We start from the raw sequence: 24,210 nt of genomic DNA, 5'->3' as shown, positions 1-24,210 counted from the left end.
TGTGTGTTAGGTCAACTTTCCCTGGGCACAAAGCAGGTTGGAGAAGGATAGAAAGTCATTCTTAAGGGGCAAATGTGGGATACAAAACACAGCCACCTAACACCAAACACACTAGACTCTATAATCCCCATCTTGGCTTTTGGCTTCATTGAATGCTGGTGACCACTCTCAAATTCAAATCCTTTCCTCCCAGGTTAACACGCCTCTTACAACAATGGACGAATCATCCAGCCAGAAAGTCAATCAGAGAACACTGGCCTAAAATGACACATTAGACTAATAGACTTAATAGATATATATAGAATATGCCATTCAAAGCAGCAGAATACACATTCTCTTCAAGTACACATCGGATATTCTCCAGGATATATCACATGCTAGGCCACAAACCAAGCCTTGGTAAATTTAAGAAAAGTGAAATCATATCAAGTATCTTTTCTGACCATATAGCTATGAGACTAGAAATCAACTACAAGAAAAAAACTTCAAAAACCACAAACACATGGGGGCTAAATAATATGCTACTAAACAATCAATGGATTGTTGAAGAAATCAAAGAAGAATTTAAAAAATACCTGGAGACAAATGAAAACATAAATACAACAATCAAAAATCTATGGGACAAAGCAAAAGCAGTTCTAAGAGGGAAGTTTATGGTGACACATGCTTACCTCAGGAAACAAGAAAAATCTCAAATAAACAACCTAACCTTACATCTAAAGGAACTAGCAAAAGAAAAACAAACAAAACCCAAAGTTGGTAGAAGGCAAGAAATAATAAAGAATCAGAGCAGGAATAAATAAAATAGAGACTGAAAAAACAATAGAAAAGATCAATGAAACTAAGAGCTGGCTCTTATAATAAACAAAATTGATAAACCCCTAGCCAGACTCATCAAGAAAAAAACAGAGAGGACCAAAATCAGTAAAATCAGAAATGAAAAAGAAGTTAGAACGGAAACCACAGAAATACAAAGGATCATAGGAGACTACTATGAGCAACTATATGCCAATAAAATGGACACCCTAGAAGAAATGGACAAATTCCTAGAAATGTACAATCTCCCAAGACTGAACCAGGAAGAAATAGAAGATATGAACAGAACAATTACCAGTAATGAAATTGAATCAGTAATTTAAAAACTCCCAACAAATGAAAGTCTAGGACCATATGGCTTCACAGATGAATTCTACCAAACTGTTCCAAAAAATTGCAGGGGAAGGAACACTTCTGAACTCACCCTATGAAGCTATCACCCTAATACCAAAACCAGACAAAGATATCACAAAGAAAATTACAGGCCAGTATCACTGATGAACATAGATGCAAAAATCCTCAACAAAATATTAGCAAACTGAATCCAATCAGACATTAAAAGGATCATAAAACTTGACCAAGTGGGATTTACTCCAATGATGAAAGGATGCTTCGGGGCTTCCCTGGTGCCACAGTGGCTAAGAATCTGCCTGCCAATGCAAGGTGCACGGGTTCAAGCCCTGGTCTGGGAAGATCCCACATGCCATGGAGCAACTAAGCCCATGTGCCACAACTACTGAGCCTGCACTCTAGAGCCTGTGAGCCACAACTACTGAGCCTGCACTCTAGAGCCTGTGAGCCACAACTACTGAGCCCGTGTGCCACAACTACTGAAGCCTGTGCACCTAGAGCCCATGCTCTGCAACAAGAGAAGCTACTGCAATGAAAAGTCTGCACACCTCAATGAAGAGTAGCCCCCACTCGTCAAAACTAGAGAAAGCCTGCACGCAGCAATGAAGACCCAACACAGCCAAAAATAAATAAATTAAATTAATTAAAAAAATTTTTTTTCAAAAGAAAGGATGTTTCAATATCCACAATTAATCAATGTGATACACCACAATAACAAATTGAAGAATAAAAACCACATAATCATTTGAATAAATGCAGAAAAAGCTTTTGGTAAAATTCAAGATCCATTTCCAGAAAGTGGGCATAGAGGGGACATACCTCAACATAATAAAAGCCATATATGATAAGCTCACAACTAACCTCATACTTAATGGTGAAAAGCTGACAGCATTTCCTCTAAGATCAGGAACAAGACAAGTGTGCCCATTCTGGTCAATTTTATTCAACATAGTATTGGAAGACCTAGCCACAACAATCAGACCAGAAAAAGAAATAAAATGAATCCAAATTGGAAAGGAAGAATTAAAACTGTCACTGTTTGCAGATGACATGATACTGTACTTAGGAAATCCTAAAGACACCACCAAAAAACTACTAAAGCTCATCAATCGGTAAAGTTGCAGGACACAAAATTAATATACAGAAATCTGTTGCATTTCTATACGCTAACAATAAACTGTCAAAAAGAGAAATTAAGGAAACAATCCCATTTGCAATCACATCAAAAAGAACAAAATACCTAGGAATAAACCTACCTAAGGATGTAAAAGACCAATACTAAAAAATTAAGACACTGATGAAAGAGATTGAAGATGACACAAACAGATGGAAAGATACACTATGTTCATGGATTTGAGGAATTAATATTGTTATAATGACCATACTACTAAAGGCCATCTACAGATTCAATGCAATCCCTATCAAAAACCAATGGCATTCTTCATTATTTTAAAATTTGTACTGAAACACAAAAGACTTTGAATAGTAAAACAATCTTGAGAAAGAACAACAGAGCTGGAGGTATCATGCATTTTGACTACAGACTATTACAAAGCTACAGTAATCAAAACAGTGTGGCACAGGCACAAAAACAAATGTAGATCAATGGAACAGGATAGAAAGCCCAGAGATAAACCCATGCACATATGGTCACTTTATCTTTGATAAAGGAGGCAAGAATATACAGTGGAGAAGAGACTATAAGTGGTGCTGGGAAAACTGGACAACTACATGTAAACAGAGATACAGAGAACAAGTTAGTGGTTACCAGTGGGGAAAGGGAAGAGGGGAGGAGCAAGATAGGGATATAGGATTAAGAGATATAAACCATTATGTAAAAACAGATAAGGAAAAAGAATATATTGTACAGCAGTGGGAATTTTAGCCATTATTTTCTAATAACTTTTAATGGAGTATATTCTATAAAAAGTGTGAAACACTATGTTGTATACCTGAAACTAATGTAATATTGTAAATCAACTATACCTCAATTAAAATTTTTTTTAATTAAAAAAATACTTAACAGCAATGATTTAGTCAACTTTCAAGAGTTTGATCCCTAACTGAATGTTGGAATCCTAAAAAGATTATAAAGACTACTATGGTATTGACACAAATTTAGATAAAGACCTGCAGGTTTTATGACAAAAGTTATTATTTTTACAGCAATTAGACTTGAAAAAAATTTGGTATATATATGCTATTTCAATAACCCTTGTGCCTTTAGCAAGAAAATTTTAGAAGTTATTTAAGAACAACTACATTTGTCATGGGCAGCTGTTTGTATATCCTGTTATGAAAGTAAAGCACCTCACAAACAAATTAAATATTAAATTACTGAAACAAATATAAAGGCAAAAACACCATGTAAGTTGTGATTACTAAAGAATTCATGTGAAGGCAATACTATCCATACTATGCAGTAGTAGCTTTGGAGATTCCAAATAACATAGCTAACCTTTTTATAATGTGTTATAAGATCTATAAGAATTTCACATACATTACCTCATTTGATTCTCACAATTCCTCTATGAGATAGGCAGAGCAATATTTTTAATACATCCTGCTCAAGGACAGAGACAATTTTTTTCAGCTTATTTGGGGTATAACTGACAAAATTGTAAGACATCTAAAGTATACAACATGATGGTTTGATATACATATACACTGTGAGAGGATCTCCCCCACCACCAATGAAGTTAACTAACACAGAGGATGGAGGAATTGAAGTGTTTGTGGTTAGTTCACTTGTCCAGGTTTATGCAGCTACTAAGATGTAGAGTTTGAATTTAATGCCTAGTGCCTATACTATTCACATTACATCACACTCCTCACAAAGCAGTCACCAGTATAAAGAATACAGGAACAACCAAATTTGGGATTCTGTAAGATTAGAAAATATGTTTTAATATATTCAAGTCCATATGGCAATTCTACAGAAAACAAAACAAAACAAAATTTACCTGGAATCCAGACAAAGCTTCAGTAAGTCTCACAACTCCAACAACTAATGCAGTGGCCATGGCCCTGGGCAGAGAAAACAAGGTTAAGTATACACTAATCTCAGTTTTCAATTGTAGGTTTTCCTTATTTGGGCAATAGCATTTAGAGAAAACATTGCATCTTATCTTTACTTGAGGTTCTCAGCTATAATGAGTGTCAAAGTCCTTGTATCTTTCAGGGCTCTTTTATTTTGCCATAGTATGTAAGACAATGCTTCAAAAATTAGTTTTCACAAAACCAGGTGTTTCACCCTAGGCTATTTTATTTCTCAGAGTGTCCATCCCCACTCCCAATCCCTGAACACATACTAGTTTGATTTAATCATGGTATCTCAAAAATAATAATTCATTTTTAAACGTTGACATTTGTTCATTGCTGACAACATATAATTAACTCCCCTACACTGTTCCTGTTCCAACAAATTAATGCACTTTCAACAGGCAATGATAATCACACATGAAATTCAACTGGCTACACAACTTAAATTACAGAGGCTTACATAATAAGCTACATAAGTCCCAAGAAGTTCAGAAGAATAAGACCATGGCTTTACACTATATTTAACTTTTATTAAAAATACAGATGCCATTTTTGCCCATCATGTTCCTACTTTGAGTGTTTAAGGAGAAGAGGGATTTATAAATAATTTTGTTGTAGCTTTTGTTTTGGTGGAGGAATGGAAAGGAATTTTAAACCTGATTTGACTTTTCCTGAGGTGAATAGCAGTGAATTGCTATCCATTTGAAATGAGCATTATCTTCTAAGTGGCAAAGTGAAAATTTAAAGTAGAAACAGTTCCGAACATAACAATAGTAACAAAAACATAAATGATTTAAACTCACTAGTTAAAAGGCACATATTCTCAAATTAGACTTTAAAAATCAAGGTACTTGATATTCAAAAGAAATACATTTAAAACATAATGACACAGAAGCAAGAAGAACTACAATCCTGCAGCCTGTGGAAAGAAAACCACATTCACAAAAAGATAGACACAATAAAAAGCAGAGGACTCTCTACCAGGTGAAGGAACAAGATAAAACACCAGAAAAACATTAAATGAAGTGGAGATAGGCAACCTTCCAGAAAAAGAATTCAGAATAATTATGGTGAAGATGACCCAGGACCTCAGAAAAAGAATGGAGGCAAAGATAGAGAAGAGGCAAGAAATGTTTAACAAAGACCTAGAAGAATTGAAGAACAAACACCTAGAAGAATTAAAGAACAAACAAACAGAGATGAACAATACAACAACTGAAATGAAAAATACACTAGAGGAATCAATAACAGAATAACTGAGGCAGAAGAATGGATAAGCAACCTGGAAGACAGAATGGTGGAATTCACTGCTGTGGAACAGAATTAAGAAAAAAGAATGAAAAGAAATGAAGACAGCCTAAGAGACCTCTGGGACAACATTAAATGCAACAACATTCGCATTATAGGGGTCCCAGAAGGAGAAGAGAGAGAGAAAGGACCTGAGAAAATATTTGAAGAGATTATAGTCGAAAACTTTTCTAACAAGGGAAAGGAATAGGCACCCAAGTCCAGGAAGCACAGAGAGTCACAGGCAGGATAAAACCAAGGAGAAACAAGCAGAGACACATAGTAATCAAATTGGCAAAAATTAAACACAAAGAAAAATTATTAAAGTCAACAAGGGGAAAACAACAAATAACATAGAAGGGAACTCCCATAAGGTTAACAGCTGATGTCTCAGCAGAAACTCTGCAAGCCAGAAGGGAGTGACATGATATATTTAATCTTGCTGGGAAAGATTACTCTACCCAGCAAGGATCTCACTCAGATTCGATGGAGAAATCAAAAGCGTTAGAGACAAGCAAAAGTGAAGAGAATTCAGCACCACCAAACAAGCTCTACAACAAATGCTGAAGGAATTTCTCAAAGTGGGAAACACAAGAGAAGAAAAGGACCTACAAAAACAAACCCAAAACAATTAAATAAATGGTGATAGGAACATACATATTGATAATCACCATAAATGTGAATGGATTAAATACTCCAACCAAAAGACACAGGCTCACTGAATGGATACAAAAGTGAGACCTATATTTATGCTGTCTATAAAAAAGTAAGGGGATGGAAAAAGATATTCCATGCAAATGGAAATCTAAAGAAAGCTGGAGTAGCAATACTCATATCAGATAAAATAGACATTAAAATAAAGAATGTTACAAGAGACAAGGAAGGACACTACATAGTGATAAGGGATCAATCCAAGAAGAACATATAAAAATTATAAATATGTATGCACCCAATATAGGAGCACCTCAATACATAAGGCAACTGCTAACAGCTATAAGAGAGGAAATCAACAGTAATACAATAATAGTGGGGGACATTAGCACCTCACTTACAGCAATGGACAAATCATCCAAAATGAAAATAAATAAGGAAACAGAAGCTTTAAATGACACAATAGACCAGATAGATTTAATTGATATTTATAGGACATTCCATCCAAAAACAGCAGATTATGCTTTCTTCTCAAGTGTGCACAGAACATTCTGTAGGATAGATCACATCTTGGGTCACAAATCAAGCCACAGTAAATTTAAGAAAATTGAAATCATATCAAGCACCTTTTCTGACCACAGCTCTATGAGATTAGAAATCAATTACAGGGAAAAAAAATGAAAAAAACACACACACATGGAGGTTAAAAAATACGTTACTAAATTACCAAGAGATCACTGAGGAAATCAAAGAGGAAATCAAAAACTACCTAGAGACAAATGAAAATGAAAACACGACGATCCAAAACCTATGGGATGCAGCAAAAGCAGTTCTAAGAGGGAAGTTTATAGCTATACAAGCCTACATCAAGAAACAAGAAACATCTTAAATAAGCAATCTAACCTTACACCTAAAGGAACTAGAGAAAGAAGAACAAACAAAACCCAAAGTTAGCAGAAGGAAAGAAATCATAAAGATCAGAGCAGAAATAAATGAAATAGAAACAAAGAAAACAATAGCAAAGATCAATAAAACTAAAAGCGGGTTCTTTGAAAAGATAAACAAAATTGAAAAACCATTAGCCAGACTCATCAAGAAAAAGAGGGAGAGGACTCAAATCAGTAAAATTAGAAATGAAAAAAGAGAAGTTACAACAGACACCACAGAAATACAAAGCATCCTAAGAGACTACTACAAGCAACTCTATGCCAATACAATGGACAACCTGGAAGAAATGGACAAATTCTTTGAAAGGTATAACCTTCCAAGACTGAACCAGGAAGAAACAGAAAATATGAACAGACCAAACATAAGTAATGAAATTGAAACTGTGATTAAAAATCTTCTAACAAACAAAAGCCCAGGACCAGATGGCTTCACAGGTGAATTCTCAAAACATTTAGAGAAGAGCTAACACCCATCCTTCTCAAACTCGTCCAAAAAATTGCAGAGGAAGAAACACTCCCAAACTCATTCTACAAGACCACCATCTACAAGACCACCCCGATACCAAAACGAGACAAAGATATTACAAAACAAGAAAATTACAGACCAATATCATTGATGAATACAGATGCAAAAATCCTCAACAAAATACTACCAAACAGATTCAAACAACACATTAAAAGGATCATACACCATGATCAAGTGTGATTTATCCCAGGGATGCAAGGATTCTTCAATATACACAAATCAATCAATGTGATACACCATATTAAAACACTGAAGAATAAAAACCATAAGATCGTCTCAATAGATGCAGAAAAAGCTTTTGACAAAATTCAACACCGATTTATGATAAAATCTCTCCATAAAGTGGGCATAGGGGGAACCTACCTCAACATAATAAAGGCCATATTTGACAAAACCCACAGCAAACATCACTCTCAATAGTGAAAAACTGAAAGCATTTCCTCTAAGATCAGGAACAAAAGAAGGATGTTCACTCCCGCCACTCTTATTTCAACATAGTTTTGGAAGTCCCAGCCACGGCAATCAGAGAAGCAAAATAAATAAAAGAAATACAAATTGGAAAAGAAGAAGTGAAAGTGTCACTGTTTACAGATGACACAGTACTATACATAGAGAATCCTAAAGATGCCACCGGAAAACTACTAGAGCAAATGAATGAATTTGGTAAAGTGGCACAATACAAAATTAATGAACAGAAATCTCTTGCATTCCTATACATTAACAACTAAAGACAGAAAGAGAAATTAAGGAAACAATGCCATTCACCACTGCCACAAAAAGAATAAAGTACCTGGGAAAAACCTACCGAAGGAGACAAAAGATCTGTACTCAGAAAACTATAAGACACTGATGAAAGAAATCAAAGATGACACAAACAGATGGAGAGATGTACCATGTTCTTGGATTGGAAGAATCAATATTGTGAAAATGACTATACTACCCAAAGCAATCTACAGATTCAATGCAATCTTTATCAAATTAGCAATGGCATTTTTTACAGAACTAAAACAAAAAATCTTTAAATTTGTATGGAAACACAAAAGGTCCTGAATAGCCAAAGCAATCTCTGGGGAAAAAATGGAGTTGAAGGAATCAGACTCCCTGATTTCAGACTTACTACAAATCTAGAGTAATCAAGACAGTATGGTACTGGCATAAAAACAGAAATATAGATCAATGGAAATCCCATTGCATTAGGATAGAAATCCTAGAGATAAACCCACGCACCTATGGTCAACTATTCTATGACAAAGGAGGCAAGGATATACAATGGAGAAAAGACAACCTCTTCAGTAAGTGGTGCTGGGAAAACTAGACAGCTACATGTAAAAGAATGAAATTAGAACACTCCCTAATACCATACACAAAAATAAACTCAAAATGGATTAGAGACCTAAATGTAAGACTGGACACTATAAAACTCTTAGAGGAAAATATAGGAAGAACACTCTTTGACATAAATCACAGCAAGATCCTTTTTGACCGACCTCCTAGAGAAATGGAAGTAAAAACAAAATTAAACAAATGGGACCTAATGAGACTTAAAAGCTTTTGCACAGCAAAGGAAACTATAAACAAGAGGAAAAGACCACCCTCAGAATGGGAGAAAATATTTGCAAATGAATCAACAGACAAAGGATTAATCTCCAAAATATATAAACAGCTCATGCAGCTCAACATTAAAAAAACAAACAACCCAATCAAAAAATGGGCAGAAGACCTAAACAGACATTTCTCCAAAGAAGACATACAGATGGCCAAGAGGCACATGAAAAGCTGCTCAACATCACTAATTATTAGAGAAATGCAAATCAAAAGTACTATGAGGGATCACCTCACACCAGTTAGAATGGGCATCATCAGAAAATTTACAAACAACAAATGCTGGAGACGGTGTGGAGAATAGGGAACCCTCTTGCACTATTGGTGGGAATGTTAATTGATACAGCCACTATGGAGAACAGTATGGAGGTTCCTTAAAAAACTAAAAATGGAATTACCATATGACCCAGCAACCCCACTACTGGGCATATACCCAGAGAAAACCAAAATTTAATAAAACCCATGCACCCAATGTTCATTGCACTGCTATTTACAATAGCCACGTCATGGTAGCAACCTAAATGCCCATCAACAGAAGAATGGATAAAGAAGATGTGGTACATATATACAATGGAATATTACTCAGCCATAAAAGGAACAAAACTGGGTCTTTTGTAGAGACGTGGATGGACCTAGAGACTGTCATACAGAATGAAGTACGTCAGAAAGAGGAAAAGAAATATCAAATATTAACGCATATATGTGGAATCTAGAAAAATGGTACCAATGAACCAGTTTGCAAGGCAGAAATTGAGACACAGATGTAGAGAACAAACGTATGGACACCAAGGGGGAAAGTGGGGCAGGGTGGGGTGGTGGTGTGATGAACTGGGAGATTAGGATTGATATATATATACACTAATATGTATAAAATGGATAACTAATAAGAACCTGCTGTATAAAAAAATAATATTCAAAACAAGGAAAAAAATATTAGGACACAAAAGTTGGAAGTAAAATAATGGAAAAGTTATAACAAGAAAATAATTTTTTATTTTTTTATTTTATTTTTTTATTTTTTTATTTTTTTTGCGGTACGCGGGCCTCTCACTGTTGTGGCCTCTCCCGTTGCGGAGCACAGGCTCCAGACGCGCAGGCTCAGCGGCCACGGCTCACGGGCCCACCCGCTCCGCGGCATGTGGGATCTTCCCAGACCGGGGCACGAACCCACATCCCCTGCATCGGCAGGCGGACTCTCAACCACTGCGCCACCAGAGAAGCCCGAAAATAATTTTTTAAAGCACAAATCACTAAATTAATATCAAACAAAATAAGCTTAAAGAGAAAAAGCATTATTATAGAAATGGTCATCACATAATGATAATACGGTACATTTCACCAGGAAAATCTATCAATTTTAAACTTACACGTACCTAATAAAGTGTCATAAAATATACACAGTACAAATTAATAAAATACAGGGAGAGGAACTTCCTGATGGTCCAGTGGCTAAGACTCCATGCTTCCAGTGCAGCAGGTGTGGGTTCAATCCCTGGCTGGGGAACTAAGATCCCATATGGTTCAGCCAAAAAAAATTTTTTAATTAAAATTTTTTAATAAAAAAAATGCAGGGATAAAGTGACTAATCCACCATCAGAGATTTCAGTTCAGTTCTTTCAATCTTTAATAGATCAAATAACAAAAAATTATTATCTATGTAGATATTTACCACATAAACAAGCTTGATCTAAGGGACATATAAAACAGTGCAACCAAGAATTAGTGAATTAACTATTTTTTCCCGGCTAGCACACAAAGATTTTCAAAAGTTGATAAATTATGTCACTATTAGACAGATTACATTTTAGTACACTGAGATTAAATCTGCCATGATTCTCAAGCTTGCATTCAACAACCAAAGTGAAAGCTCCCCAACCTCTTCCCATTCATTACTGCTTGCCCACTCCCAACCTGCTGTTTGCCATAATACTCTACTGTACCATTATCCCCATTCACTTACATTTCCCCTCTAAAAGCAGCACACTTCCCTTTATTTTCAACCTTTTCTCTAAGCATTCCTTCTACATCTTTGCCATAAGTAAAACCTAGTTCTTCAAAGAAAGTACCCTTTCCCTTTATTGCTTTCAAGTGGTGATTGTTTATTCTTTCAAAATCCAAACAGCATTTACACTGTAGATCATTGTTCCCACTTGCTTCTGTAAAAAACCTTACGTCCTTTTTAAAAGGGTCATGGTGTTTGTCTGTATCATTTTTTCTCCATCCTTGGAACTGTCAAGTAATGATATTCTAATAACTCTCCCTCATTTATCAAAATTTTGATACTCAATTCACACAGCCTTCTCTTATGTTTCAAGTTCTATTATCATGTTGGGTATTATCATTATTCTAGCAGACCACCCTTCCATAATATGGACTCTGCTCCTTGACCTCCTCATCTCTTGACCTCCAATAACCTACTTTACATCAGCCATTCACTTCGTTTGCTATCATCTATGTGTTTCTTCCCAAATTACTATTCCAAGCATTCTTGCTTATGATCACAATCATGTCTCCATATTTACCCGTCAACTACATGCGGGATCTTAGTTCCCCAACCAGGGATTGAACCTGTCTGTGCCCCTTGCAGTGGAAGTGTGGAGTCTTAACCACTGGACTGCCAGGGGTGTCCCTCAACTATCAAAATTTTAAGTCTTTTATTTTTTCTCGATCTCCATGGCACTGATGCACTTACAATTCACCACAACATTCTCTTTCTTTCTCTCTCACGGTGTTCTCTCCCATTTCTCTCTCTTCAATTTTTTATTCAGTTTAGATTTCATAGTTCATCCTTTAAATAATATCCTTTAAATAACAGTATTGACAATATCTTACATTTCTTAGCCTTTCTTTGCTTTCAGCTTATCTGTTGGACGAGACCCTCAAATGCTGATATTTACTTTTTCTATTCTTAAAACTGAGAAGTCAAAGACTACTGGGGGCAAAATAATATAAGTTCATTCATTTATTATTACTAACCTCAAATGGGGCTTTACCACTGTCTGGTAATCCTGCTATGTTTGTTTGTTTGGATTGACCTCCCATTATTTGCAATAAGTCTTTGAAATCTTCTCTATGCTCCTCTTTCTTCACTCACAGCAGATGACCTTGCCAACTTCACAGAGATCTGAAGCCATCAGATAAAATTATCTTTAACTTTCCACTACTGAACCTATAAGTCTATATACACATGCACTAATTTTCTTCTCTCTCTGAGCTATTACATTAGAATAGATGTTCCTTCTCTCAATGCCAATGCTTTAGAGACTATCCCCTTCCACCTTTTCAGGAATCTTACTTTCATGTTTTCTTCTGTATGGTCATCCCTCTTGCTTCTGCATATTCAATCCCTCCCTTTCATCAGTATCTTTCCCCTGAAAATGTATATGCCCCACTACTATGTTTAGCAAATTACTTTCCTGAACCTCAATTTCTGAATTGTTAAAGTATGATAAAAATGAAAATACTTTGTAAACTGTAAAGCACTACATAATAAGAGTTAGTTTAATGTTAGAATTTGTTTCAACCTAAAGATCAAAGCAATTAAGTGATTTCCCAAGGTTTTGTTTCCTAATTGAAAGACCTAGGGATACAACTCAACTCTCCATTATCAACAGCTATTATTTCATTTATAATTAAAATCTAGAAAATTATTTTCAGTAATAGTAACTTGAAAGCACAGAAATATTTTTTAAATGACATAATTTTTGTTTAGATATAGATATTGCAGTCAGCATCTTAGTTTATTGACATTCAGAATTTTTTTTTTTTTTTTTTTTTTTGCGGTACGCAGGCCTCTCACTGTTGTGGCCTCTCCCGTTGCGGAGCCGCTCTGCGGCATGTGGGATCTTCCCAGACCGGGGCACGAACCTGTGTCCCCTGCATCGGCAGGCGGACTCTCAACCACTGCGCCACCAGGGAAGCCTAACCTTCAGAATTTTAATCATGGTGACAGGTATCAGGCGTATCTACAACTAAATTGGATTTGACTAAAATAGAATCTGAGCTGATTAAAGTACCTTCATCTGTATCATCAAGTTTCCCTTCACAATTCTGTAAACATAAGACCTCCTTAACAAACTGAACAAATGGATTGAAAAATCTTTTCCTAAAAAGAATATATATATATACGGGTAGGAATAAGTTAGGAGTATGGGATTTACAGATATGCACCACTATATATGAAATAGATAAACAAAAAGGATTTACTGTATATAGCACAGGAAACTATATTCAATATCTTGTAATAACCTGGAAAATCTTCTGAAAAAAACTATATATGTGTGTGTGTGTGTGTGTGTGTGCATGCACGTATAACTGAATCACTTTGCTGTATAGCTGAAACTAAAACATTGTAAATCAACTATATTTCAATACGAATTTTTAAAAAACACAAATTCACATACACACACATATGCACACACAAAAGAAAAATATTTTCCTAAAAGGTAAGCCTTTCTAATTAAGAATTTTTGTACGGGGCTATTTTGGGATCAGAATTTAAGTAGTTCCACAGTACAGTATAAACTCTACCTTTATTTGATGGGGCTAATTACGTAAAATATTTACAAAATATTTTTACAAAGATGAAAAAATAAGGAAGGAATAATCTGATTATTGAGATAGGTAATACTTACCCAAATGTCTACTCTTCCTAACTATATGTCCTTGGATACAACATATAATAATCAATGTGTGGCGACCTTCAAGATGGCGGAGGAGTAAGACATGGAGATCACCTTCCTCCCCACAAATACATCAAACATACATCTACATGTGGAACAACTCCTATAGAACACCTACTGAATGCTGGCAGAAGACCTCAGACTTCCCAAAAGGCAAGAAAATCCCCACGTACCTGGGTAGGGAAAAAAAAAAAAAAGAAAAAACAGACAAAAGAATAGGGATGGGACCTGCACCTCTGGGAGGGAGCTGTGAAGGAGGAAAAGTTTCCACACACTAGGAAGCCCCTTCACTGGCGGAGATGGTGTGTGGCCAGGGGTGATGCTTCAGAGCCACGGAGGAGAGCGCAGCAACAGGGCTGCAGAGGGCAAAGCAGAGAGATTCCTGCACAGAGGATCAGTGCTGACCAGCACTCACTGGCCTGAGAGGCTTGTCTGCTCACCCTCCGGGGCGGGTGGGGGCTGGGAGCTGAGGCTCAGGCTTCAGAGGTCGGATCCCAGGGAGAGGACTGGGGTTGGCTGTGTGAACACAGCCTGAAGGGGGCTAGTGCGCCACAGCTAGCCGAGGGGGAGTACGGGAAAAAGTTTGGACCTGCCTCAGAGGCAAGAGACCATTGTTTCAGGGTGTGCGAGGAGAGGGGATTACTTTCCCGTCTGACCACAGAAGGCACAGCACCACCTAAATGAGCTCCAGAGACACGGCTTTCAGCTCGGACACCGGAGACGGGAATGAAACGCTAACGCTGCTGCCGCAGCCACCAAGAAGCCTGTGTGCAAGCACAGGTCACTATCCACATGCCCCACCCCTCCCCCCACCACGGGAGCCTGTGCAGCCAACCACTGCCAGGGTCCTGTGGTCCAGGGACAACTTCCCCAGGAGAACATACAGCATGACTCAGGTTGTTGTAACGTCATGCTGGTCTCTGCTGCTGCAGGCTCGCCCTGCATTCCAGTTATAACTACCATACCCCTCCCTCCCCTTGGCATGAGTGAGCCAGAGCCCCCTAATCAGCTGCTGCTTTACCCCATCCTGTCTGGGCAGGAACAGAAGCCTTAGGACAACCTACATGAGGAGGTGGGGCCAAAACCAAAGCTGAACGCCAGGAGCTGTGAGAACAAAGAAGAAAAAGGGAAATTTCTCCATGCAGCCTCAGGAGCAGCGGATTAAATTGCCACAATCAACCTGAGGTACCCTGCATCTGTGGAATACCTGAATAGACAACAAATCATCACAAAATTGAGGCGGTAGACTTTGGGAGCAACTGTAGACTTGGGATTTGCTGTCTGTGACTGACTTGTTTCTGATTTTTATGTTTATCTTAGTATAGTTTTGTTTTGTTTTCATTTTTTTGGTACACGGGCCTCTCACTGTTGTGGCCTCTCCCGTTGCGGAGCACAGGCTCTGGACGCGCAGGCTCAGTGGCCATGGCTCATGGGCCTAGCCGCTCTGCAGCATGTGGGATCCTCCTGGACCGGGGCATGAACCCGCATACCCTGCATAATCAGGCGGACTCTCAACCACTGTGCCACCAGGGAAGCCCTATCTTAGTATAGTTTTTAGCACTTGTTATCATAGGTGGATTTGTTTATTGGTTTGGTTGCTCTCTATTTTTAAATTACTTTTTTATTTTAATAAATTTTTTATTTTATTTTATTCAAAAAATTTTTTTCCTTTCTTTTTTTCTCACTTTTCTTCTGAGCCAGGTGGTTGACAGGGTCTTGGTGCTCCAGCCTGATGTCAGGCCTGAGCCTCTGAGGTGGGAGAGCTGAGTTCAGGACACTGGACCACCAAACACCCACTAGCCCCACGTAATATCAATCAGTGAGAGCTCTCCCAGAGATCTCTGTCTCAGTGCTAAGACCCAGCTCCTCTCAACAACCAGCAAGCTCCAGTGCTGGATGCCCCATGCCAAACAACTAGCAGGACAGGAACACAAACCCATCCATTAGCAGAGAGGCTGCCTAAAATAATACTAAGCTCACAGACACTCCAAACACACCACCAGACACAGCCCTACCCACCAGGAAGACAAGATCCAGCCCCACCCACCAGAACACAGGCACAAGTCCCCTACACCAGGAAGCATGCACAACCCACTGACCTAACCTTACCCACTGGGGGAAGACACCAAAAACAATGAAAACTACGAACTTTCAGCCTGTGAAAAGGAGATCCAAAACAAAGTAAGTTAAGCAAAGTGAGAAGACAGAGAAATATGCAGCAGATGAAGGAGCAGGTAAAAACCCACGAAACCAAACAAATTAAGAGGAAATAAGCAGTCTACCTGAAAAATAATTCAGAGTAATGAGAGTAAAGATGATCCAAAATCTTGGAAATAGAATGGAGAAAACACAAGAAAGGTTTAACAAGGACCTAGAAGAACTAGAGAGCAAATGAACAATGATGAACAACACAGTAAATGAAATTTAAAATTCTCTAGAAGGAATCAATAGTAGAATAACTGAGACAGAAGAACGGATAAAGTGACCTGGAAGATAAAATAGTGGAAATAACTACAACAGAGCAGAATAAAGAAAAAAGAATGAAAAGAATTGAGGACAGTCTCAGAGATGCTGGGGACAAGATTAAACACACCAGTATTCAAATTTTAAGGGTCCCAGAAGAAGAAGAGAAAAAGAAAGGGTCTGAGAAAATATTTGAAGGGATTATAGTTGAAAACTGCCCTATTATGGGAAAGGAAATATTCAATCAAGTACAGGAAGTGCAGAGTCCCATACAGGATCAATCCAAGGAGAAACATGCCAACACATATTAATCAAACTATCAAAAATTAAATACAAAGAAAAAATATTAAAAGCAGCAAGGGAAAAGCAACAAATAACATACAAGGGAATCCCCATAAGGTTAACAGCTGAGCATTCAGAAGAAATTCTGCAAGCCAGAAGGGAGTGGCAGGACATATTCAGAGTGATGAAAGGGAAAAACCTTCAACCAAGATTACTCTACCCAGCAAGGATCTCATTCAGATTCGATGGAGAAATTAAAACCGTTACAGAGAAGCAAAATTTAAGAGAATTTAGCACCACCAAACCAGCTTTACAACAAATGCTAAAAGAACTTCTCTAGGCAGGAAACAAGAGAAGGAAAAGACCTACAAAAATAAACTCAAAACAATTAAGAAAATGGTAATAGGACATATCAGTAATTACCTTAAATGTAAATGGATTAAATGCTCCAACCAAAAGACATAGACTGGCTGAATGGATTTAAAAAAAAAAGACCCATACATATGCTGTCTAGAAGATACCCACTGCAGACCTAGAGACACATAGAGACTGAAAGTGAGGGGATGGAAAAAAATATTCTATGCAAATGGAAATCAAAAGAAAGCTGGAGTAGCAATTCTCATATCAGACAAAATAGACTTTAAAATAAAGACTATTACAAGAGACAAAGAGGGACACTACATAATGATCAAGGATCAAACCAAGAAGAAGATATAACAATTGTAAATATTTATGCACCCAACATAGGAGCACCTCCATACATAAGGCAAATGCTAACAGCCATAAAAGGGGAAATTGACAGTAAGACACTCATAGTAGGGGATTTAACACCCCACTTTCACCAATGCACAGATCATCCAAAATGAAAATAAATAAGGAAACACAAGCTTTAAATGACACATTAAACAAGATGGACTTAATTGATATTTATAGGACATTCCATCCAAAAACAACAGAATACACTTTCTTCACAAATGCTCATGGAATATTCTCCAGGAAAGATCATATCTTGGGTCACAAAATCAAGCCTTGGTAAATTTAAGAAAACTGAAATCATATCAAGTATCTTTTTTGACCACAATGCTATGAGACTAGATACCAATTACAGGAAAAAAAACTGTAAAAAATACAGACACATGGAGGCTTAAACAATAAACTACTAAATAACCAAGAGATCACTGAAGAAATCAAATAGGAAATCAAAATATACCTAGAAACAAATGACAATGAAAACACGACGACCCAAAACCTATGGGATGCAGCAAAAGAAGTTCTAAGAGGGAAGTTTATAGCAATACAATCCTACCCCAAGAAACAGGAAAAAACTCAAATAAACAACCTAATCTTACACCTAAAGCAATCAGAGAAAGGAGAACAAAAACACCCTAAAGTTAGCAGAAGGAAAGAAATCATAAAGATCAGATCAGAAATAAATGAAAAAGAAATGAAGGAAAAAATAGCAAAGATCAATAAAACTATAAGTTGGTTCTTTGAGAAAATAAACAAAATTGATAAACCACTAGCCAGACTCAACAAGAAAAAAAGGGAGACTCATATCAACATAATTAGAAATTAAAAAGAAGTAAAAACTGACCCTGCAGAAATACAAAGAATCATGAGAGATTACTACAAGCAACTATGTCAATTAAATGGACAACCTAGAAGAAATGGACAAATTCTTAGAAAAGCACAACCTTCCGAAGCTGAACCAGGAAGAAATAGAAAATATGAACAGACTAATCACAAGCACTGAAATTGAGACTGTGATTAAAAATCTTCCAACAAACAAAAGCTCAGGACCAGATGGCTTCACAGGCAAATTCTATCAAACATTTAGAGACGAGCTAACATCTATCCTTCTCAAACTCTTCCAAAATATAGCAGAGGGAGGAACACTCCCAAACTTATTCTACAAGGCCACCATCACCCTGATACCAAAATCAAAGATGTCACAAAAAAAGAAAACTACAAACCAAAAACCATATGATAATCTCAATAGACGCAGGAAAACATTTTGACAAAATTCAACACCCATCTATGATAAAAACTCTCCAGAAAGTAGGCATAGTGGGAACTTACCTCAACATAATAAAGGCCATACATGACAAACTCACAGCCAAAATTGTTCTCAATGGTGAAAAACTGAAACCATTTCCTCTAAAATCAGCAACAAGACAAGGATGCCCACTCTCACCACTATTATTCAACATAGTTTTGAAACTTTTAGCCACAGCAATCAGAGAAGAAAAAGAAGTCAAAGGAATCCAAAATGGAAGAGAAGAAGTAAAGCTGTCACTCTTTTCAGATTACATGATACTATACATAGAGAATCCTAAAGATGCCACCAGAAAACTACTAGAGCTAGTCAATGAATTTGGTAAAGTAGCAGGATACAAGATTAATGCACAGAAATCTCTTGCATTCCTATACGCTAATGATGAAAAATCTGAAAGAGAAATCAAGGAAACACTCCTATTTACCACTGCAACAAAAAGAATAAAATACCTAGGGATAAACCTACCTAAAGAGACAAAAGACCTGTATGCAGAAAACTATAAGACACTGATGAAAGTAATTAAAGATGATACAAACAGATGGAGAGATATACCATGTTCTTCGATTGGAAGAATCAATATAGTGAAAATGACTATACTACCCAAAGCAATCTACCGATTCAATGCAATCCCTATCAAATTACCAATGGCATTTTTCACAGAAGTAGAACAAAAAATTTCACGATTTGTACAAAACATAAGACCCCAAATTGCTTTGCTTTCTCAAAGCAATCTTGAGAAAGAAAAACAGAGTTGGAAGAAACAGTCTCTGTGACTTCAGACCATACTACAAAGCTACAGTAATTAAGAGAGTATGGTACTGGCACAAAAACAGAAATATAGATCAATGGAATAGGATAGAAAGCCCAGCGCTAAACCCACGCACATATGGTCATCTTATCTTTGATAATGGATGCAAGAATATACAATGGAGAAAAGACAGCCTCTTCAGTAAGTGGTGCTGGGAAAACTAGACAGCTACATGTAAAAGAATGAAATTAGAACACTCTCTAACACTATACACAAAAATAAACTCAAAATGGACTAAAGACCTAAATGTAAGGCCAGACACTATAAAACTCTTGGAGGAAAACACAGGAAGAACACTCTTTGACATAAATCATGGCAAGATACTTTTTGACCCACCTCCTAGAGAAATGGAAATAAAAACAAAAATAAACAAATGGGACCTAATGAACCTTAAAAGCTTTTTCACAGCAAAGGAAACCATAAACAAGACGAAAAGACAACTCTCAGAATGGGAGAAAATATTTGCAAATGAAGAAATGAACAAAGGATTAATCTCCAAAATATACAAGCAGCTCATGCAGCTGAATAATAAAAAAAGAAACAACTCAATCCAAAAATGGGCAGAAGATCTAAATAGATCTTTCTCCAAAGAAGATATACAGATTGCCAACAGACACATGAAAGGATGTTCAACATCACTAATCATTAGAGAGATGCAAATCAAAAGTACAATGAGGTATCACCTCACACCAGTCAGAATGGCGATCATCAAAAAAATCTACAAACAATAAAAGCTGGAGAGAGTTTGGAGAAAAAGGAACCCTCTTGCACTGCTGGTGGGATGTAAATTGATACAGCCACTATGGAAAACAGTATGGAAGTTCCTTAAAAAACTAAAAATAGAACTACCATATGACCCAGCAACCCCACTACTGGGCATATACCCTGAGAAAACCATAATTCAAAAATAGTCATGTACCACAATGTTCATTTCAGCACTATTTACAATAGCCAGGACATGGAAGCAATCTAGGTGTCCATCAACAAATGAATGGATAAAGAAGATGTGGCACATATATACAATGGAATATTACTCAGCCATAAACAGAAACGAAATTGAGTTATTTGTAGTGAGGTGGATGGACCTAGAGTCTGTCATACAGAGTGAAGTAAGTCAGAAAGACAAAAACAAATACAGTATGCTAACACATATGTATGGAATCTGAAAAAAAAAAAGGTTCTGATGAACCTAGGGTCAGGACAGGAATAAAGATGCAGACATAGAGAATGGACTTGAGGACACGGGGAGGCTGTAAGGGTAAGCTGGGACAAAGTGAGCGAGTGGCATGGACATATATACACTATCAAATGTAAAAGAGATAGCTAGTGGGAAGCAGCTGCATAGCACAGGGAAATCAGCTCGGTGCTTTGTGACCACCTAGAGGGGAATAGGGAGGGTGCAAGAGAGATGAAAGAGGGAGGGGATATGGGGATACGTACACATATAGCTTATTTACTTTGTTATACAGCAGCAACTAACACAACATTGTAAAGCAATTATACTCCAATAAAGGTGTTTTAAAAAAAAAATCAATGTGTACTTCAATTGTATCCATCAAATTTGGATCCATTCAACAAATTCTTGCTCTGCTTACAACAGAAGAGTGTTGTAAAAATCCAAGGAGATAATGTATGAGAAAACACTTTAGAAGTGGCAAAAGCCAAGAAAAATAACTGTCATTTCTAACTCCACTTTTTTCTCCTGTCTTTAATCAATTAATCAAAACCCATTAAAATATTAATTTCCTTTTAAGAGGTTATGAATTACATGAGAACTCATTGACTACCTTTAGTTAATATTTAATACCATATTTGATATTCCCAATATAATCACTTATTAGGTTAATATTAGAAATCAAGAAAAATTTACTATTTTGGCTAATTTATATTTAGACAAATCCTTTAAATAATAGTCAACAAACATAACAAGCATTTTAATAGAACTTGATGATCCCCAACAATTATGGTAATATGGTTTTGAACCAGTTGGCATTTGAGCATTATAGGAATAAGTAAAAGGGGAAGATATTTTATATTTTCACAGAAATGTCACAACAGAAAGAAGACAGACGCATTTTAGTAAAAGGCAGACTATGGTAAATATAATATTTGGATTATGCTTTTAGGTAATAGTAATTATTTCTCTGGGAACTTCTTTAATAGTCTCCCGTTTCTCCTGCATTTTTGATCATTTTTATTATTTTACTTATTTATTTATTTTTACGTATTTAGTTTTGGCTGAGTTGGGTCTTCGTTGCTGCGCGTGGGCTTTCTCTAGTTGCGGTGAGCGGGGGCTACTCTTTGTTGCGGTGCACGGGCTTCTCATTGAGGTGGCTTCTCTTGTTGTGGAGCATGGGCTCTAGGCACGCGGGCTTCAGTAGTTGCGGCACGCAGGCTCTGTAGCTGTGGTGCATGGGTTTAGCTGCTCCATGGCATGTGGGATATTCCCAGATCAGGGATCAAACCTGTGTCCCCTGCATTGGCAGGCGGATTCTCAACCACTGCACCACCAGCAAAGCCCCTTGACCATTTTTAAAGTTTGATATATACTAAAGTATATATATATATATATATGTGTAGTTAGTCTTCAGTGATGAATGCCATCAACTCTTTCCCTCTCTGTATGCATGTGCTCCTCCCCTGAGAAATGTGCTTTTTCCCCTCCCATGGAAACTAGGCTGGTCCTGTTTGCTCTGACCAATAGAATATGGAGGCATGACATTCCAGGACTTTTGAACACTGACCTTAAGAAGTTAACAATTTCTACCTACTTCCTCTTTGAACATTGATTTTTGGGGCTCTTTTTTTTTGGAATTCAACCACCATGCTCTGAGAAGCCTAAGACCTATGCAGAGGTCATGTGGAGGAGAAACAGATAAACTGCCAACCATGTGGATCAGGTATTTTGGATGTCACAGTTCTTAGGTAATTGAAGCCCTGGCCAACATCATGGGGAGAAGAAGAACCTTTCAGCTTAGCCAGTCTACTCACAAAAACATAGTAGTTTAATGCCAACAAGTTTTGAGGTTGTTATGAAGCCAGAGATAACCAATAGATGTTGATTCGTACCTAGAAATAGGATTCTGTTGGGCCAAACCCAAAACACGTAGCTTTAACTTTGGAACTGAGAAGGAGATGGCTGTACAACCTTCAAGAAACAGTGGTGGTAGAATAACAATGAAGAAATTGTCATTAAAAGGCAACTGTTGTTGTGAAAGGCAACACTTTCACCTACAGTAATGCGAAAGGTAGAATAAACTTGTGGAAATTGCTAAGGGGAAGAAGTAACCTAATAAACTTGTGGATCTGGTTGAGGAAATTTCCAGGCAGAATATTGAAAATGCCAACTGACCTCTTCTAGCTGGCTAAGATCAAATATGAGAAGAGAGAGATGAACTAAATCAGAAACAGTTGGGTTTTGGAGAAAAATTTATAAAAAATTTTATAAAGGACCCAGAACACCTTTTCCAGACAGCAAAAGGTTCTCAAGAAGGAAATGCCTTATGGGCAAAGATCAAATCTAGGGAATTGCTAGTGAAACAGAGCATCAGGGTAAGTTAGGATCAAGGGTGCAGCTGTAATAATCTTTAAGACTTCAGAAATATTTAAGCCAGTGCCTCATAGATCTCTTAGCTATACAAAAAGACTTACAAGAATCTTATGAGCAAAGACTGTACTCCTCTTAGCTAGACAATGGGTATCTAAGATTTTTAAGGGTATCGTCCTTCAGCACCTTGACTCTCTGCTCAAAGTAGAAAGAGAGAGGTCCGTCTTGAACATTTGTGGGTGTGCCTTTTGTCTAATGGAATGGATAATTTGATTCATAGTAAATACATGATTTTAAAAGGAATTATATCAGTTTAGTCTAAAAGGGAGAGACAGCTCAAAATAAAAAGATGCTTCTGGGCCTTGAACCTTCCTCAACCTGCCTTAATAGGAGGCAGGTTGAGAAAGCTACTCAGCTTCAAATATAAGCCATTTCTCATGGAAAATGACTCAGAGTAGAGCCAAAATCTTGTATGGAAGAGCCAAGAGATGAGGACCACTCTCAAGAAGAATTAGGTTCTAACTGACATACATTCTCTGCTCGTAGAATCATGACGAATTAGACATGTGTCCCACTGGAGTTCAGAATTGTTATGGAGCATTCACTGCATTGTACCTCCAATTTTCCCTCTTTTTGAACAACAGTGGCTCTTACCTGTCTTGCCATTGTATGCTGGATGAGTATGGAGAAGAAAACTTGGTTCTTTAGTTCATGCATCTTTAGATTGAGAGCAACTGCAGTAAAGGTTGCCCCTGTGTACCTGAAACCAATTTAGATGACAAAATTATGAGCCTTGAGCCTGAATCTGATGACACAAGATGAGACTTTCAGGTGTCTGGGGAGGTGGTGAATGCATTTTCCACATGTCAGGAACATAAACTGCTATAACCCGGGGTATATTATGGTAACTAATTTCCAAAGATGGCTTCCATCAAGCCCTTTTCTTCTTGCATATGCATAACCATTGAGAGGTAAAGATTCTTCTTCCCTGTCCCCTTTGATCTAGGCTGGTCCTGTAGATTAGTTTGACCAATACAATATAGTGAAAATGATGTTCTGAGACTTCCAAGCCAGGGCTTCAAGAGAACCCACAGCCTCTACTTTTCTCTTCTTGGAACTCTCACACTTGGGATGCTACTTCTTGGCTCCC

At 37.2% G+C, this 24,210-nt stretch overlaps 1 long non-coding RNA gene across 2 annotated transcripts in view; it reads right to left on the bottom strand.

Moving 5' to 3' along the window:
• The window catches only part of LOC137211930 (uncharacterized), a 154,876-nt gene extending 130,987 nt beyond the window's left edge, over positions 1–23,889 (bottom strand). For both annotated transcript variants that reach the window (XR_010937283.1, XR_010937281.1), the window contains exons 1-2: positions 23,715–23,889; positions 4,131–4,194 (exon numbers count right to left, since the gene is read on the bottom strand). This is a non-coding gene — a long non-coding RNA (uncharacterized lncRNA). The remainder of the gene's footprint in view (positions 1–4,130; positions 4,195–23,714) is intronic.
• Positions 23,890–24,210: the final 321 nt, after the last annotated feature.

The sequence above is a fragment of the Pseudorca crassidens genome, chromosome 2 (genome assembly GCF_039906515.1).
Source record: "Pseudorca crassidens isolate mPseCra1 chromosome 2, mPseCra1.hap1, whole genome shotgun sequence".
NCBI lineage: Eukaryota > Metazoa > Chordata > Mammalia > Artiodactyla > Delphinidae > Pseudorca > Pseudorca crassidens.
This window is presented reverse-complemented; position numbering and strand designations above follow the sequence as displayed.